Genomic DNA, 17,413 nt, shown 5'->3' with positions numbered 1-17,413 from the left:
CTGCCTCAGCCCCTCGAGTAGCTGGGATTACAGGCACCTGCCACCACTCCTGGCTAATTTTTGTACTTTTAGTAGAGACAGGGTTTCACAATGTTGGCCAGGCTGATCTCGAACTCCTGACCTCAGGTGATCCACCCATCTCGGCCTCCCAAAGTGCTGGGATTACAGGCGTGAGCCACGGTGCCTGGCCTCTAGATGTTTTCAGTAGTAATGATGATGCACTATTTATGCTAGCCATTGGGCAGTCAAAGCAATAAAAATGGGTGCTAGACATCAAGATATCTGGCCTTCCTAATCAGGAAAGGATATGGAGAACTAGTCTTCCTGGCTTGCCTTGGTGGTATGGAAATTTTGTGACATTTGAGGGGTCTGTATTATAGAAAAGTTAATATGAAAATGGTTCATAAGCTTTCATCAAACTTTTGTTCTAGTCCCTTTTACAAGTGTGTGCCTGTCTGCCACAAGTAGGCCTAATACATTTTTTAAGTTTTATTTTTAATTGACATGTAATTGACTTTTTTTATTATTATACTTTAAGTTATAGGGTACATGTGCACAAAATGTAGGTTTGTTACATATGTATACATGTGCCATGTTGGTGTGCTGCACCCATTAACTCATCATTTACATTAGGTATATCTCCTAATGCTATCCCTTCCTCCTCCCCCTATGCCACGACACGCCCCGGTGCGTGATGTTCCCCATTCTGTGTCCAAGTGTTCTCATTGTTCAATTCCCACCTATGAGTGAGAACATGCAGTGTTTGGTTTTTTATCCTTGCGATAGTTTGCTGAGAATGGTTTCCAGCTTGATCCATGTCCCTACAAAGGACATGAACTCATCCTTTTTTATGGCTGCATAGTATTCCATGGTGTATATGTGCCACATTTTCTTAGTCCAGTCTATCATTCATGGACATTTGGGTTGGTTCCAAGTCTTTGTTATTGTGAATAGTGCTGCAGTAAACATACATGTGCATGTGTCTTTATAGTAGCAAGATTTATAATCCTTTGGGTATATTATACACAGTAATGGGATGGCTGGGTCAAATGGTATTTCTAGTTCTAGATCCTTGAGGAATCACCACACTGTCTTCCACAATGGTTGAACTAGTTTACAGTCCCACCAACAGTGTAAAAGTGTTCCTATTTCTCCACATCCTCTCCAGCACCTGTTGTTTCCTGACCTTTTAATGATCGCCATTCTAACTGGTGTGAGATGGTATCTCATTGTGGTTTTGATTTGCATTTCTCTCATGGCCAGTGATGGTGAGCATTTTTTCATGTGTCTGTTGGCTGCATAAATGTCTTCTTTTAAGAAGTGTCTGTTCATATCCTTCACCCACTTTTGATGGAGTTGTTTGATTTTTTTCTTGTAAATTTGTTTGAGTTCTCTGTAGATTCTTGATATTAGCCCTTTGTCAGATGGGTAGATTGCAAAAATTTTCTCCCATTCTGTAGGTTGCCTGTTCACTCTGATGGTAGTTTCTTTTACTGTGCAGAAGCTCTTTAGTTTAATTAGATCCCATTTGTCAATTTTGGCTTTTGTTGCCATTGCTTTTGGTGTTTTAGTCATGAAGTCCTTGCCCATGCCTATGGCCTGAAAGGTATTGCTTAGGTTTTCTTCTAGGGTTTTTATGGTTTTACGTCTAACATTTAAGTCTTTAATCCATCTTGAATTAATTTTTGTATAAGGTGTAAGGAAGGGATCCAGTTTCAGCTTTCCACATATGGCTAGCCAGTTTTCCCAGCACCATTTATTAAATAGGGAATCCTTTCCCCATTTCTTGTTTTTGTCAGGTTTGTCAAAGATCAGATGGTTGTAGATGTGTGGTATTATTTCTGAGGCCTCTGTTCTGTTCCATTGGTCTAGATACCTGTTTTGGTACCAGTACCATGCTGTTTTGGTTACTGTAGCCTTATAATATAGTTTGAAGTCAGGTAGCGTGATGCCTCCAGCTTTTTTCTTTTGGCTTAGGATTGTCTTGGCAATGCAGGCTCTTTTTTGGTTCCATATGAACTTTAAAGTAGTTTTTTCCAATTCTGTGAAGAAAGTCATTGGTAACTTGATGGGGATGGCATTGAATCTATAAATTACCTTGGGCAGTAGGGCCATTTCATGATATTGATTCTTCCTATCCATGAGCATGGAATGTTCTTCCATTTGTTTGTATCCTCTTTTATTTCGTTGAGCAGTGGTTTGTAGTTCTCCTTGAAGAGGTCCTTCACATCCCTTATAAGTTGGATTCCTAGGTATTTTATTCTCTTTGAAGCAGTTGTGAATGGGAGTTCACTCATAATTTGGCTCTCTGTTTGTCTGTTGTTGGTGTATAGGAATGCTTGTGATTTTTGCACATTGATTTTGTATCCTGAGACTTTGCTGAAGTTGCTTATCAGCCTTAGGAGATTTTGGACTGAGACGATGGGGATTTCTAAATATACAATCATGTCATCTGCAAACAGGGACAATTTGACTTCCTCTTTTCCTAATTGAATACCCTTTATTTCTTTCTCTTGTCTGATTGCCCTGGCCAGAACTTCCAACACTGTGTTGAATAGGAGTGGTGAGAGAGGGCATCCCTGTCTTGTGCCAGTTTTCAAAGGGAATGCTTCCAGTTTTTGCCCATTCAGTATGATATTGGCTGTGGGTTTGTCATAACTAGCTCTTATTATTTTGAGATACGTCCCATCAATACCTAGTTTATTGAGAGTTTTTAGCATGAAGGGCTGTTGAATTTTGTCGAAGGCCTTTTCTGCATTTATTGAGATAAACATGTAGTTTTTATCTTTGGTTTTGTTTATATGATGGATTACGTTTATTGATTTTCGTATGTTGAAGCAGCCTTGCATCCCAGGGATGAAGCCCACTTAATCATGGTGGATAAGCTTTTTGATGTGCTGCTGCATTCAGTTTGCCAGTATTTTACTGAGGATTTTTGCATCAATTTTCATCAAGGATACTGGCCTAAAATTCTCTTTTTTTGTTGTGTCTCTGCCAGGCATTGGTATCCAGATGATGCTGGCCTCATAAAATGAGTTAGGGAGGATTCCCTCTTTTTCTATTGATTGGAATAGTTTCAGAAGGAATGGTACCAGCTTCTCTTTGTACCTCTGGTAGAAGTCAGCTGTGAATCTGTCTTGTCCTGGACTTTTTTTGGTTGGTAGGCTATTAATTATTGCCTCAATTTCAGAGTGTGTTATTGGTCTATTCAGAGATTCAACTTCTTCCTGGTTTAGTCTTGGGAGGGTGTATGTGTCCAGGAATTTATCCATTTCTTCTAGATTTTCTAGTTTATTTGCGTAGAGGTATTTATATTATTCTGTGATGGTAGTTTGTATTTCTGTGGGATTGGTGGTGATATCCCCTTTATCATTTTTTATTGCATCCATTTGATTTTTCTCTCTTTTATTCTTTATTAGTCTTGCTAGCAGTCTATCAATTTTGTTGATCTTTTCAAAAAACCAGCTCCTGGATTCATTGATTTTTTGAAGGGTTTTTTGTGTCTCTATTTCCTTCAGTTTTGCTCTGATCTTAGTTATTTCTTGCCTTCTGCTAGCTTTTGAATGTGTTTGCTCTTGCTTCTCTAGTTCTTTGAATTGTGATGTTAGGGTGTCAAGTTTAGATCTTTCCTGCTTTCTCTTGTGGGCATTTAGTGCTATAAATTTCCCCCTCCACACTGCTTTAAATGTGTCCCAGAGATTCTGGTATGTTGTGTCTTTGTTCTCATTGGTTTCAAGGAACTTCTTTATTTCTGCCTTCATTTCATTAGGTAACCAGTAGTCTTTCAGGAGCAGGTTGTTCCGTTTCCATGTAGTTGAGAGGTTTTGAGTGAATTTCTTAATCCTGAGTTCTAGTTTGATTGCACTGTGGTCTGAGAGACAGTTTGTTATAATTTCTGTTCTTTTACATTTGCTAAGGAGTGCTTTACTTCCAACTATGTGGTCAATTTTGGAATAAGTGTGATGTGGTGCTGAGAAGAATGTATATTCTGTTGATTTGGGGGGAGAGTTCTGTAGATGTCTATTATGTCCACTTGGTGCAGAGCTGAGTTCAATTCCTGGATATTCTTGTTAACTTTCTGTCTCATTGATCTAATGTTGACAGTGGGGTGTTAAAGTCTCCCATTATTATTGTGTGGGAGTCTAAGTCTCTTTCTACGTCTCTAAGGACTTGCTTTATGAATCTGGGTGCTCCTGTACTGGGTGCATATATATTTAGGATAGTTAGCTCTTCTTGTTGAATTGATCCCTTTACCATTACATAATGGCCTTCTTTGTCTCTTTTGATCTTTGTCGGTTTAAAGTCTGTTTTATGAGAGACTAGGATTGCAACCCCTGCTTTTCTTTGTTTTCCATTTGCTTGGTAGATCTTCCTCCATCCCTTTATTTTGAGCCTATGTGTGTCTCTGCACGTGAGATGGGTCTCCTGAATACAGCACACTGATGGGCCTTGACTCTCTATCCAATTTGCCAGTCTGTGTCTTTTAATTGGAGCATTTAGCCCATTTACATTTAAGGTTTATATTGTTATGTGTGAATTTGATCCTGTCATTATGATGTTATCTGGTTATTTTGCACATTAGTTGATGCAGTTTCTTCCTAGCCTCGATGGTCTTTACAATTTGGCATGTTTTTGCAGTGGCTGGTACCAGTTGTTCCTTTCCATGTTTAGTGCTTCCTTCAGGAGCTCTTGTAAGGCAGGCCAGGTGATGACAAAATCTCTCAGCATTTGCTTGTCTATAAAGGATTTTATTTCTCTTTCACTTATGAAGCTTAGTGTGGCTGGATATGAAATTCTGGGTTGAAAATTCTTTTCTTTAAGAATGTTGAATATTGGCCCCCACTCTCTTCTGGCTTGTAGAGTTTCTGCTGAGAGATCCGCTGTTTGTCTGATGGGCTTCCCTTTGTGGGTAACTCGACCTTTCTCTCTGGCTGCCCTTGACATTTTTTCCTTCATTTCAACTTTGGTGAATTTGAAAATTATGTGTCTTGGAGTTGCTCTTCTCGAGGAGTCTTTGTGGTGTTCTCTGTATTTCCTGAATTTGAATGTTGGCCTGCCTTGCTAGGTTGGGGAAGTTCTCCTGGATAATATCCTGAAGAGTGTTTTCCAACTTGGTTCCATTCTCCCCTTCACTTTCAGGTACACCAGTCAAACGTAGATTTGGTCTTTTCACATAGTCCCATATTTCTGGGAGGTTTTGTTCATTTCATTTTACTCTTTTTTCTCTAAACTTCTCTTCTCACTTCATTTCATTCATTTGATCTTCAATCAGTGATACCCTTTATTCCACTTGATCGAATTGGCTATTGAAGCTTGTGCATGTGTCATGTAGTTCTCATGCCATGGTTTTCAGCTCCATCCGGTCATTTAAGGTCTTCTCTATGCTGTTTATTATAGTTAGCCATTTGTCTAATCTTTTTTCAAGGTTTTTAGCTTGTTTGCGATAGGTTCAAACATCCTCCTTTAGCTCAGAGAGGTTTGTTATTACCGATCGTCTGAAGCCTTCTTCTCTCAACTCGTCAAAGTCATTCTCTGTCCAGCTTTGTTCCATTTCTGGTGAGGAGCTGCGTTCCTTTGGAGAAGAAAAGGTGCTCTGATTTTTAGAATTTTCAGTTTTTCTGCTCTAGTTTCTCCCCATCTTTGTGGTTTTATCTACCTTTGGTCTTTGATGATGGTGATGTACAGATGGGGTTTTGGTGTGGATGTCTTTTCTGTTTGTTAGTTTTCCTTCTGACAGTGAGGACCCTCAGCTGCAGGTCTGTTGGAGTTTGCTGGAGGTCCACTCCAGACCCTATTTGCCTGTGTATCACCAGTGGAGGCTTCAGAACAGCAAATATTGCAGAACAGCAGATGCTGCTGCCTGATCCTTCCTCTGGAAGCTTTGTCTCAGATGGGCACCCGGCTGTATGAGGTGTCAGTCGGCCCCTACTGGGAGATGCCTCCCAGTTAGGCTACTCAGGGGTCAGGAACCCACTTGAGGAGGCAGTCTGTCCGTTCTCAGATCTCAAACTCCGTGCTGGGAGAACCACTACTCTCTTCAAAGCTGTAAGTCAGACAGAGAAGTTTAAGTCTGCAGAAGTTTCTGCTGCCTTTTGTTCAGCTATGCCCTGCCCCCAGAAGTGGAGTCTAAAGAGGCAGGCAGGCCTCGTTGAGCTGCGGTGGGCTCCACGCAGTTCGAGCTTCCATGCCGCTTTGTTTACCTACTCAAGCCTCAGCAGTGGCGGATGCCCCTCCCCCAGCCTCGCTGCCACCTTGCAGTTCGATCTCAGACTGCTGTGCTAGCAGTGAGCGAGGCTCCATGGGCATGGCACCCTCCAAGCTAGGCGTGGGATATAATCTCCTGGTGTGCCGTTTGCTAAAAACCATTGGAAAAGTGCAGTATTAGGGCGGGAGTGTCCCGGTTTTCCAGGTACTGTCTGTAATGGCTTCCCTTGGCTAGGAAAGGGAATTCCCCGACCCCTTGCACTTTCTGGGTGAGGCAATGCCCTGCCATGCTTCGGCGCACCCTCCATGGGCTGCACCCACTGTCTGTCAAGCCCCAGTGAAATGAACCCAGTACCTCAGTTGGAAATGCAGAAATCACCCATCTTCTGCGTCGCTCACACTGGGAGCTGTAGACTGGAGCTGTTCCTATTTGGCCATCTTGGAATCTCCCTACCCATTTTCCATAATTGACATATTTATAGGGTACAGTGTAATGTTTTGATAGAAGTATACATTGTGTAATTATCAAATCAGGGTAATTAGCATATTCATCTCCTCAAACATTTATCATTTATTTGTGATAAGAACATTCAAAATATCCTCTCCTAGTTATTTTGAGTTATACGGTATAATACTGTTAACCACAGTCACCCTATGTATTAGTCCATTTTCACACTGTTATAAAGATACTACCTGAGACTAGGTAATTTATAAAGGAAAGAAGTTTAATTGACTCAAAGTTCTGCATGGTTGGGGAGGCCTCAGGAAACTCACAATCATGGTGGAAGGGGAAGCAGTCACCTTCTTCACAAGGCAGTAGGAGGAGAGAGAGCAAAGAGGGAAGAGCCCTTTATGAAACTATCAGATCTTATGAGAATTAACTCACTATCACGAGAACAGGATGGGGGAAACCACCCCCATGATACAATCACCTCCCTCCCTCAACACGTGGGGATTACAGGTTTCTCCCATGACATGTGGGGATCACAATTCAAGATGAGATTTGTGTGAGGACAGAGCCAAACTGTATCACCCTACTATGCAATAGAACACCAGAACTTATTCCTTCTATCTAACTATAAGTTTGTACCTGTTGATCGATCTCTACTAATCTCCCCTCCTCATGCCCCCAACCCTCTCCAGCCTCTGGTAACCACTACTCTACTTTCTACTTCTGTAATATCAACCTTTTAACATTCCACATATGAGTGAGATCATTTAGTATTTGTGTTTCTTTGCCTGGCTATTTCACTTAACATAATTATCCTCTAGTTTTATCCATGTTGCCACAAATGACAGGATTTCATTTGTTATGGCTGAATACTATTCTATTTTGTGTGTGTGTGTGTGTGTGTGTGTGTGTGTGTGTGTACACCACATTTTTTCTTTCTTTTTTTTTTTTTTTAAAGAGATGGAGTCTTGCTATGTTGCCTAGGCTGGCCTTGAACTCCTATCGTCCCACCCACAGCCTCCAGAGTAGCTGGGAATATAGGCACATGCCACTGCACCTGGCTTATATACCACCTTTTCGTTATCCATTCATCTGTTGATGGACACTTAAGTTGATTCCATAGCTTGACTATTGTGAATAGTGCTGCAATAAACCTGGCAGTGTAGCTGTCTATTTATGTCTTTATTTATTTAACTATTTTATTTATTTATTCTTTATTTAACTATTTTAAAGCTGAGAAATTCAAAATTAACTTTCGTTCTATTGATATATTTGGCCAAATTTGTTAAGACAGATACACCCCGTTTTTAGAATTTTTAATATCCCAGGTTTCTAAAGTTTCAAGAAAATTGATATAATAAACCAACTTATTCCTATTATAAACATTTCTGAAATTATTTCCATTTTAAAAGAAGTTAATGTTTGACCAATGAAGCAATTGTCAATGATGGGGTTTTATTATGAGTTTAATCATGATATTTACCATTTATTGAGCATGTACCTTATGCAAGGTCTTCATGTGTCAATCATCTCTTCTTTCTGCAAATACAAGACTTAGAACGCTTGGAGTAAGTTATGAATGCTAACATATATGAGATCAAATAGTCTCTTTCTAGGGCACTGAAGGTCTTTGGGGACTTAAAAACTCGATTACAATGATTCAGGCATATAGGAGAAAATTGCAACACACACACACACACACATACACACACACAAAAAAAAAAAAAAAAGAAAAGAAAAGAACTATTTGTACATGCCAGGAAACACTGCTCTAAGAGTTGCTTTATTCTAGGTGACTATGTAAGAAAAAAATATATAACTATAGAGAAGTTAAAAAATGTACATATATTTGGGAAGAATAGGAAACTTCACTGAAGGCCTGGAGTCAGTCAAACCCAAATTCCAATCTTCTTAGATGTAAGTTAACTTCATTGAACCTGTTTACTTTAAAAACTCTTGTTTTGATTAAAAATTTCAATTACTATTAAAATTATATTTTTAATTAAAAATATTTTAAAAATTAAAGTGTATAGTTTTTCTATTTATCTTAAATATTCAAATAATTGTGAATTAAAGTTGTGCCAGCTTGAAGATCTAAATTGATAGGCTTAATAATTTTGGAACTTTTCTTAATGTCAAAGTTAACTAGAACTTCTTTTCTTTTTCAAATAACACATTTAAAATTCTGGCATCAGTTCCTTTTTGAGTCATCTAGGTCTCTCACATCAGTAAATATTGAGCTACTATAAAGCTGAAGTTACTTATGTAGTAACATAACTTACTTAGGGGAGATTTGTAAATGTTTATTTTGGATAAACTATGTCTTATTTTTGTTTTGCTTTTGAGAAAGATACTTCTCGTTCTTTGCTAATTTCAAACAAACAGCTTTCTGGTAGAAAGCAATTATTTCTATAACTCAAGTTAAATAATTCTGTCTATTCTTTAGTCAAATTGAAAATAAGACATAACAAAACAATGACCCCCTTGCCTTGGTTTCTAACTTTTCAGAGGTGAACACAACCATAAATGGTAACTAACTTACAGTAGTGCTTACTGTATCCACTAAGCATTATGTAGAATACAGAGGTGACCCAGACATGCACCCTGCCCTTAAAAAACTCAAAGATTGAAACATATTATCATGATTTACAGGCATATCTCCTCCTCCTCCAAAAACAAAACAATACAAAAGACACAAATAACCATGTTTGTCAGAAATACAGACACCAAGTGTTAAAATATCAGAAAATAGGGCAGCTTGAACTCAACCTTTGCACTCTCTAGCACTTGAATTATATTTTATCAAACCTTTGTTAAGTTAGTTCATGTATTTTGGTGCCTCAGTGGTTCTAATCCAAGTATGGTATTTTTGTAGATCCATCTGTCCCAGTGCTGTATAATAGCACTAGAACACGTGGAAGAGATTTAACAAATAGTATTAGCTATGATATGTATATATTAGTATATATTACATGTCAGGAAGTGTTCTTTACATGTACTAATTCATTTAGCCTTCCCAATAACCCTATGAGGAAAGTTATTATCATCTTCTCTTGACAGATAAAGAAACGAAGACACAGAAAGTTTAGGTAACTTGGCTGAAGTCATGCTACTAATAAGTTATGGCCCCAGGATGTGAGCACAGTTTGACTTCACAGTTTGCTCTTATACCGTACACTATGCTACCCCTAAATAATTATTCGAGTCATGTTAATGAGGAGATTTTAAAAACTTGACAGTATTGGAAGAGTATATATAGTAAGCTGATACTTCCCTGGGTTGGACAACTCCAGAAGCAGTCTGATGTTTGTTTGCCTGTATATTTTTGTTTTTCTAGGCAATGGGGGCTAATCTCACTAGTATTTCTGTAGACAGTCTAGTATATGTCTTTCGGTGAATCTCTGAACTTGTTTTCCATTTGGTATATATCTGATGGTACAATTGCTGAATTCTTGGTATATACATAAGAATAGAATTTCTAGGTCATGGTATACGATTGCTGGAAACTGTACCAGTTTGCATTCCCACCAGCAGGGCATAGGATTTCCAGCTGCCTTGCGTTTTTCCCAATATTTTCTGCCTCTTTCATTTTAGGTGACTATGCAGAGACATCACATTTTGGTTTTAATTTGCATGACTCTGATGACTAATGGAGTTGAATTCATTTTCATATATTTATTGGCCATTTGTCAATAAAGTTTTATGAGGTGTCAAGTGGTTTGCCCATTTTTTAAATTAGGTTTTCTGCCTTTTTGATTGTGTAGGAATTCTTACCGTATTCTAGATACAAGCCCTTCATCAGAGACATAAACTGAAAATCTCTTCTCCCATTCTGTAGGATGTCTGTTCTCTCTTAATGGAGTCTTTTGAGGAAGTGAAGTTCTTACTTTACAAAGTTCAATTTACCATTTTTTTTCCTCATGGCTAGCACTTTTTTGTGTCCTGTGTAAGCAAACTTTGCCTACTCCAAGGTCATAAAGATTTCTTCCATGTTTTCTTCTAAATCTCTATCATTTTATTTTTCACATTTAGATCTGTAATCCTTCTGGAATTATTTTTTTGCATATGGTGTGAGATAGGAGTTAAAATACATTTTCATGTGGACATCCAATTGTCCCTACACCATTTACTGAAAATACCATCCTTTCCCCCACTATACTGCAGTGTCAACTTTCTCATACGCTAGTTGACTATATCTATACCTATGTCTCTCTCTATGTCTATCTACCTACCTGTCTATATCTGTTTATGGAGTCTGTTCTATTACATTGATCAGCTCATTTGTTTTTTTTTTTTTGTCTAGAAAATTTTGCTAAAGCAGTATTAATGAGTTTGAATCTTGCCTCTTGGGGCTGTTACAACACTTCAGGTTGTGATTCCTCACCTGCAGCCCTAGCCATGTCATGGCAACCACCAAGGCATCCATCCTGTGGTTATCTATGCAATGCATAATAAAGACAACCTCAGCTGGCCTCGGCGGCTCATGCCTGTAATCCCAGCACTATGGGAGGCCAAGGCAGGCAGATCACTTGAGCCCAGGAGTTCGAGACTAGCCTGAGTAACATGGCAAAACCCCATCTCTACAAAAAATAAAAAAATTAGCTGAGCATGGTGGTATGCGCCTGTAATCCCAGCCACTCAGGAAGCAGAGGTAGGAGGATTTCTTGAGCCTGGGCTATTGAGGCTGCAGTGAGCCGAGATTGCACCACTGCACTCCAGCCTCGATGACAGAGTAAGACTCTGTCGGGGGAAAAAAAAAAAAAGATAACCTCTATCTCCCACTGCTTTCCCTTCTCACCCTCATCCCAAGTTTCTGTCATTTCTTTGAATTTGTTATTCGACTTTCCACAAGTATAAAAGTACACTTGTATCATTTATTTTAGGTATTGGATATCTTCCCTTCCTTGTGTATTATTTTAAAAGCAGCTGAATAAAGAATTTACCTTGTTTGTTGTTGTTGTTGTTGTTTTGTTTTTTTGTTTTTTGAGACGGAGTCTTGCTCCATTGCCCAGGCTGGAGTGCAGTGACATGATCTCAGCTCACTGCAACCTCTGCCTCACAGGTTCAAGCGATTCTCCTGCCTCAGCCTCCTGAGTAGCTGGGACTACAGGTGCATGCCACCACACTCAGCTAATTTTTTTTTTTGTATTTTTAGTAGAAACAGGGTTTAATGTAGCCTTCAAATAATTTTTTTAACTATAAATTCAGTGGCTTTTGATTTTTCAAAAAGAGTCTCCACTCTTACCTAAAACTACAATGGGTATTTGAATTCTAGAAGGAAGTGATTTTATTCCAAACTGATAATCACTATGAAACATTATGTCTTTTCTACTGGAAACAGAAATACAGTGTATATAGATGTTCGTTAGACATCTCTAATAAAAAAATGAGTATTGAATATAACCAAGCCTTCCTAGAATGTTCGCCCACAGCCACAGTGTTATAGCAGTTCATATTCTCTCTCTCATGGTCACATGTTAGAAGTAGAGTCATGTAGCAGTATGCAAAGCAAATCCCCTGTTGGGATGCCTGTTGGCTTCAGATTAGCTCACTTACTGGGCAAAACAGAGACTATAGGCAATGCCCAACATTTCCTCACTTCTGATAAGGGCTTATCAAATTCCCAGTCACAAGAGCTAAAACCTTAGAACAATCTTTTACTCCTCCCTCTTCCCCATGGCACAACTTTAACATTGACTGAATCTTCTTTTATAGAATCGTTTGTTGTTCTGGTTCCTTTTTTGTGAATTTATTGTTACTATTCTCTCTCAAACTTCATATAGGATGTTGATGGTGACTTAAGCAATAAGAAAGATTATCACATAAAACAAAACAAAACAAACAACAACAGCAACAACAACTATATATATATATATATATATACACACACACACACACAGGGAGGATGGCCCTGTCCCTGCTTCTCTGCGATCCTTTTTGTTCTACCCTACTGGTGGATCTATACCCAAGCTGGCAGCAAGATAGCTTGGCAGTTCCAGGTTACACCTAGCAGACCACATCTCATGTCTCACTGGCCAGAGTCAGGTCACATACCCATCTTTAAGACAGTTGTTGGCAAGGATTTACCCTGGAGCCAGGGATGAAACCATCTTCCCCTGAGTCACATGGGAAAGGACACCTGAACAAAATCAGGGTCTTGTCACCATAGGGAATGGGCTCTGAATGCTGATGGATAATCAACAGTGTCTGTTCCAGACTCTAACCACTTCACTTAGATAACTGCAGCCACCTCTTAACTGTGGTCCCTGCCTCCAGTTTTTGGCTCCATTTTCTCAACTTGTAAAATGAAGCCAGTACAATTCTCCTTAAACACACTGCTGTCATGACAGCACTTTCTTGGTCAGGGGGCCTAGGTGGCTTCACTGTGACTGATGGACAAAATTCGAACACCTTGGCCTCCCCATTCAAGATATCCACAACCAGACTCCAACCTATCCCTTATCCTTCCTTCTCCCTAGTTCCTTACAACAGGGGTGGTAGTAAATATATCAGGCTTTGTGGACCATGTGGTCTCTGTCACAATTACAGTAGTATTCCCCTCATCTGTACAGTACAATAAGTTGTTCTGAGAAGAAGAAGGAGAAAGAGAGAGAGACCACATTCATACCACTTTTATTACAGTACATTGTTATAATTTTTTTTTGTTTTTTTGTTTTTTTGTTTTTTTTAACTCTTGTGTTGCTATGTTGCCCAAGCTGGTCTTGAACTCCTGGGCTCAAGTAATCTACACACCTCGGCCTCCCAAAGGGCTGGAATTACAGGCATGAGCCACTGCAGCTGGCCCAAATTGTTCTATTTTATTAGTAGTAATTGTTGTTAATCTCTTACTGTGCCTAATGTATAAACTTAATCTTTTCTTTGAATTTGTTTATCTGTCTTTCCACAAGTATAAAAGTATACTTTTACCATTTATTTTATGTATTGGATATCTCTCTAAACAAATCACAGGTATGTATGTATAGGAAAAAACACAGTATGTGTAGGGTTCGGTACTATCCACAGTTTCAGGCATCCACTTGGGGATCTTGGAACATAACCCCTGCAGATAAGGAGGGGACTACTGTAGTCAATTCTTCCCTTGTAGTGCAAAAGCAGCCATGCACAATACAATACAAATGAATGTGACTGTATTCCAATAAAACTTTATTTACGAAACAGGCAGTAAACTAGATTTGGCCCACAGGACACACTTTAACAATCCCTGCCTTACATGAAATCCCTTACTCCACTAGGCCCTAAGTTGGTAAAATCAACACTCCATTGGAGCCACAAAGATGACAAGATAATGGTATGGGGAAGTCCTACCTACACAGGACATCTGGCAGGGTCTGGGCTTCATGTCTGACATATCGTCGAGTTACATTGGCAATGAGACTAGTTTTCGTAAATTTATTCAGTTTGATCATTCAGCTGATTCAAAGATCAAAAGATCCTTTAGCGCTGTGTTTTCTGACCTTTTTAAGGCTGTGGTACATGGATTTGTTAGGCTAACTGAGACAAATAAATGAGTTTGTCTCTTCACTATGCTGATAATACCTTTGCAAGTCATCAGTCAAGCTCTTTTTCTCACCCTTACCCCCAGATCTTCACCCTGCTCCTACAATCTTATCTCTGTCTCCTTCTCCCTTCTAAAAGAAACCTGATGAAACAAAAAGAAGAAACCTAGAGATAATAATACACCCAAGATCATACTGATAGACCTGCATGTGCCAAACATTGGTTGAGAAATAATGTCTTGTGATCCACAATAATCAGTGCCAAAAATCCAAGTACTTCACGCGGTCTTAGGAAACAAATATGTTGGAAAGGCTAAGGCTTGACTTATTTAGTTAGCTTGTTGTTTTATACCTACATAAACAAAGAGTGTAAATAGTAGCCTGATTAAAAATATGGACTTAAGGGTTAGTTTACCTGGGTTTGAATTCTGGCTCTGCTGCTTCCTGTTTATCTGACCTTTGGTAAGTTACTTAACTTCTTTGTGTCTCTATTTCTTCATCTACGTATCTGACCCAGAGAGTTGTTAGGATAATTATGTGAGTTAATATGTGTAAAAATTTAAAAATAGGGCCTATCACACTGTTAACAGCATATATGAGTTGGTAAAAGGATATATATTTATGTTGTGTCTTAGGCATGGAGTAAAATTCATATAAACAAAAAAACAGAGTGAAATTCACTTAGGCAGGCAGTCTGCTCCATGTAGTCATTCAAGGATTCAGATAGACAATGGCTCTGCCATCTTCAACATGTGGTCTTCAAATTTTCCCTGGAGGTCTCCATACAGTTAAATACACTAGAAGGGCATACAGAATCTCAGTGGGAGATTTTCATGGGCTAGATTTAGGAATGATGCACATAATTTCCTTTCACATTCCATTATTTAGAATTTAGTCACATGACCATAACCTAATCCCAAGGGAGACTGGAAAATGTAGTGTAGCTTCCCAGGAAGAAGAGGAGTATATAGATTTGATGGAAGACCTATCGGAATTGGTTATAGCTGAGTATCTGGACAACACCATATTGGTACTGGTATCCTGGCAAGAAAAGTGTACATTGAATTGCAGTATCTATAGTGCCATTAGCCTTTCATGAAGTTATTTTAATAAAACAACTTTTCTGAAACTAGTTATTAAATATGGTCTGAAAATAATGATGAGGAACTCTTTATTTCATTACCTAGTGTGCTTTCTAAAGAACTCTAGGAAAAATTTCCCTTTGATCTTAATACAAACACACAAACACAAAATAGTTGTGTTTCCCCAAGTGATAAGTTGCTTTGCTTTGCCCCTGCTCCCCAGATCTTGGAAATATTATTAATTGTTTAACTGTCCAAGCTTGGCTTAGAAAGCTTAGAATCAATTTTATTCTTTCACTCAACTAATTTACTGAGCATTTACTACATGTCAAACTTCAAGCTAGATACTGAGGATTCAAGAGGGAACAAGACAGACATGGTTCTTGCCCTCATGGAATTCACATTCTAATAAGGGGTCAAGGAAGTGGATGTGTGGAAACATAAAATGAATAAACAAATGACTATAGAAATGCAGCAATACCAATCAATAAGTGACCAAGCTAAATAATTGCCAAATTGGGAACCAATTTTAAATGGGATGGGTGGGACAGGGGCTTCTTCAAAAAGGTGGAATTTAAACTGAGCCAGCCATACAAAAGGGCATACCCCCAGCAGGAGGAACAATGTGCACAGAAGCTTTGATGAGAGATAGAGTTAAGGAGTTCAAGGGCTAGAAAGGAGGCCAGGGTGACTAGAGAGTGGAGAGCAGAGCAGGGAGGGGCACAAGATGAGACTGCATCATGCAGGCCCCTGACAGCCATGGTGAAGAGTCCAAATTCTGTTCTAAATGCTGTGGGAAGTGGTTGCAAGTTTTTGTCTGCTTGTTTTTGTTTTTGTTTTGAGACAGAGTCTCACTCTGTCACCAGGCTGGAGTGTAGTGGTGCAATCTTGGCTCACTGCAACATCTGCCTCTCGAGTTCAAGCGATTCTCCTGCCTCAGCCTCCCAAGTGGCTGGCACTCCAGGTGCACGCCACCACGCCCAGCTAATTTTTGTATTTTTAGTAGAGACAGAGTTTTGCCATGCTGGCCAGGATGGTCTCGATCTCTTGACCTTGTGATCCACCCGCCTCGGCCTCCCAAAGTGCTGGGATTACAGGCATGAGCCACAGCGCCTGGTCAATTGCAAGTTTTAAGTAGGGGGAAACGATTGATCCAGCTTGTGTTATGAGATCATTTGGGCTGCAGTGTGGAGGAAGAACTAAAAGGACATGGAAGCAGGAGGACAGCCAGGTGATGGGTGTCGTAAGCCTGGAAAATGTGACGGTAATACAAGCATGTCAAGCCCACAGATCCTGACAGCAAGCATGCCTTCCTGACTTGTGCCCGGGGAGAGGAGGCGACAGTGATTCTGGCCTCTTCTTATTTCCCTCCCTTTCTAGCGCCACTTTTCTGAGCTTTTTTACTGTATGTTATGTATACTGTATGCTGTATGCTGTATCTAATAGCCCTTGTAAACAGCCTTAAATCCTTTCTAAACATCCTGGATAGTCCTAGAATCCTAGAATATGGATTCTCTCTTGGTTTCAAAACTGATTTCATTATATTGCATGGAAAGAAGAAATGTCTTTATTGTAGAGGGTTGGTATTTCTGGGTAGGTTGATTCAAAGATTAAGTTGTGAGGGCAGTTGGGACTTTTAGAGAAAGTGGATCTAGAAAATCTGAATTGTTACTAAGAAATATTGATGAATGTAGGTCATGGAGCTCAGAAAGAAGTTTCTCTTTGATATTTTTCCTAAACTATGTGAAAGGAAAGCAATGGGAAATTTTGTGAACGGAGTCAGGAAAGCCTCAAGTTGGGTGGCTAGGAAGGGTAGAGGAGTTGCTATTAGGGAACCGAGGAGTGAATGTGGAGAGGGTGAAGTGAGACAGGAGGCTACTTCCTCAAAAGTCAGGACGGTTATGAGAATGCTCTGGTTTGAACGTCAAGATGTTACTGGAAATGAATAACTACAAATACATGCATGTTCATGCACACACACTTACACAAACACATGAAGCTATTGAAAAGGATATGTAGCAAATATGTTTTGTAAGTGAGTTTGTATCTAGTTAAAGTACCATGATTATCTTTAAAATCTCTTGCTAGAAGAGGAATGTTGACTGCCCAGTGTAGGTGTGGATAGGGAATGAATATCCTGGCTGTGGTATCCATAATTG

General features: G+C 39.3%; 2 protein-coding genes across 6 annotated transcripts in view; one reads left to right on the top strand and one right to left on the bottom strand.

The window, feature by feature from the left end:
* The window catches only part of PLGRKT (plasminogen receptor with a C-terminal lysine), a 280,885-nt gene that overhangs the window by 118,723 nt on the left and 144,749 nt on the right, over positions 1 to 17,413 (bottom strand). The window lies entirely within an intron of this gene.
* PDCD1LG2 (programmed cell death 1 ligand 2) overlaps positions 14,529 to 17,413 on the top strand; it is an 88,004-nt gene continuing 85,119 nt past the window's right edge. Inside the window, exon 1 of one of the 2 annotated variants that reach the window (XM_063649547.1) lies at positions 14,529 to 14,634. The gene's annotated coding sequence lies outside the window, so the exon portion shown is untranslated. The remainder of the gene's footprint in view (positions 14,635 to 17,413) is intronic. The other variant, XM_063649546.1, reaches the window with a different exon arrangement.

This window comes from Pongo pygmaeus, chromosome 13, assembly GCF_028885625.2.
Source record: "Pongo pygmaeus isolate AG05252 chromosome 13, NHGRI_mPonPyg2-v2.0_pri, whole genome shotgun sequence".
Lineage (NCBI taxonomy): Eukaryota > Metazoa > Chordata > Mammalia > Primates > Hominidae > Pongo > Pongo pygmaeus.
This window is presented reverse-complemented; position numbering and strand designations above follow the sequence as displayed.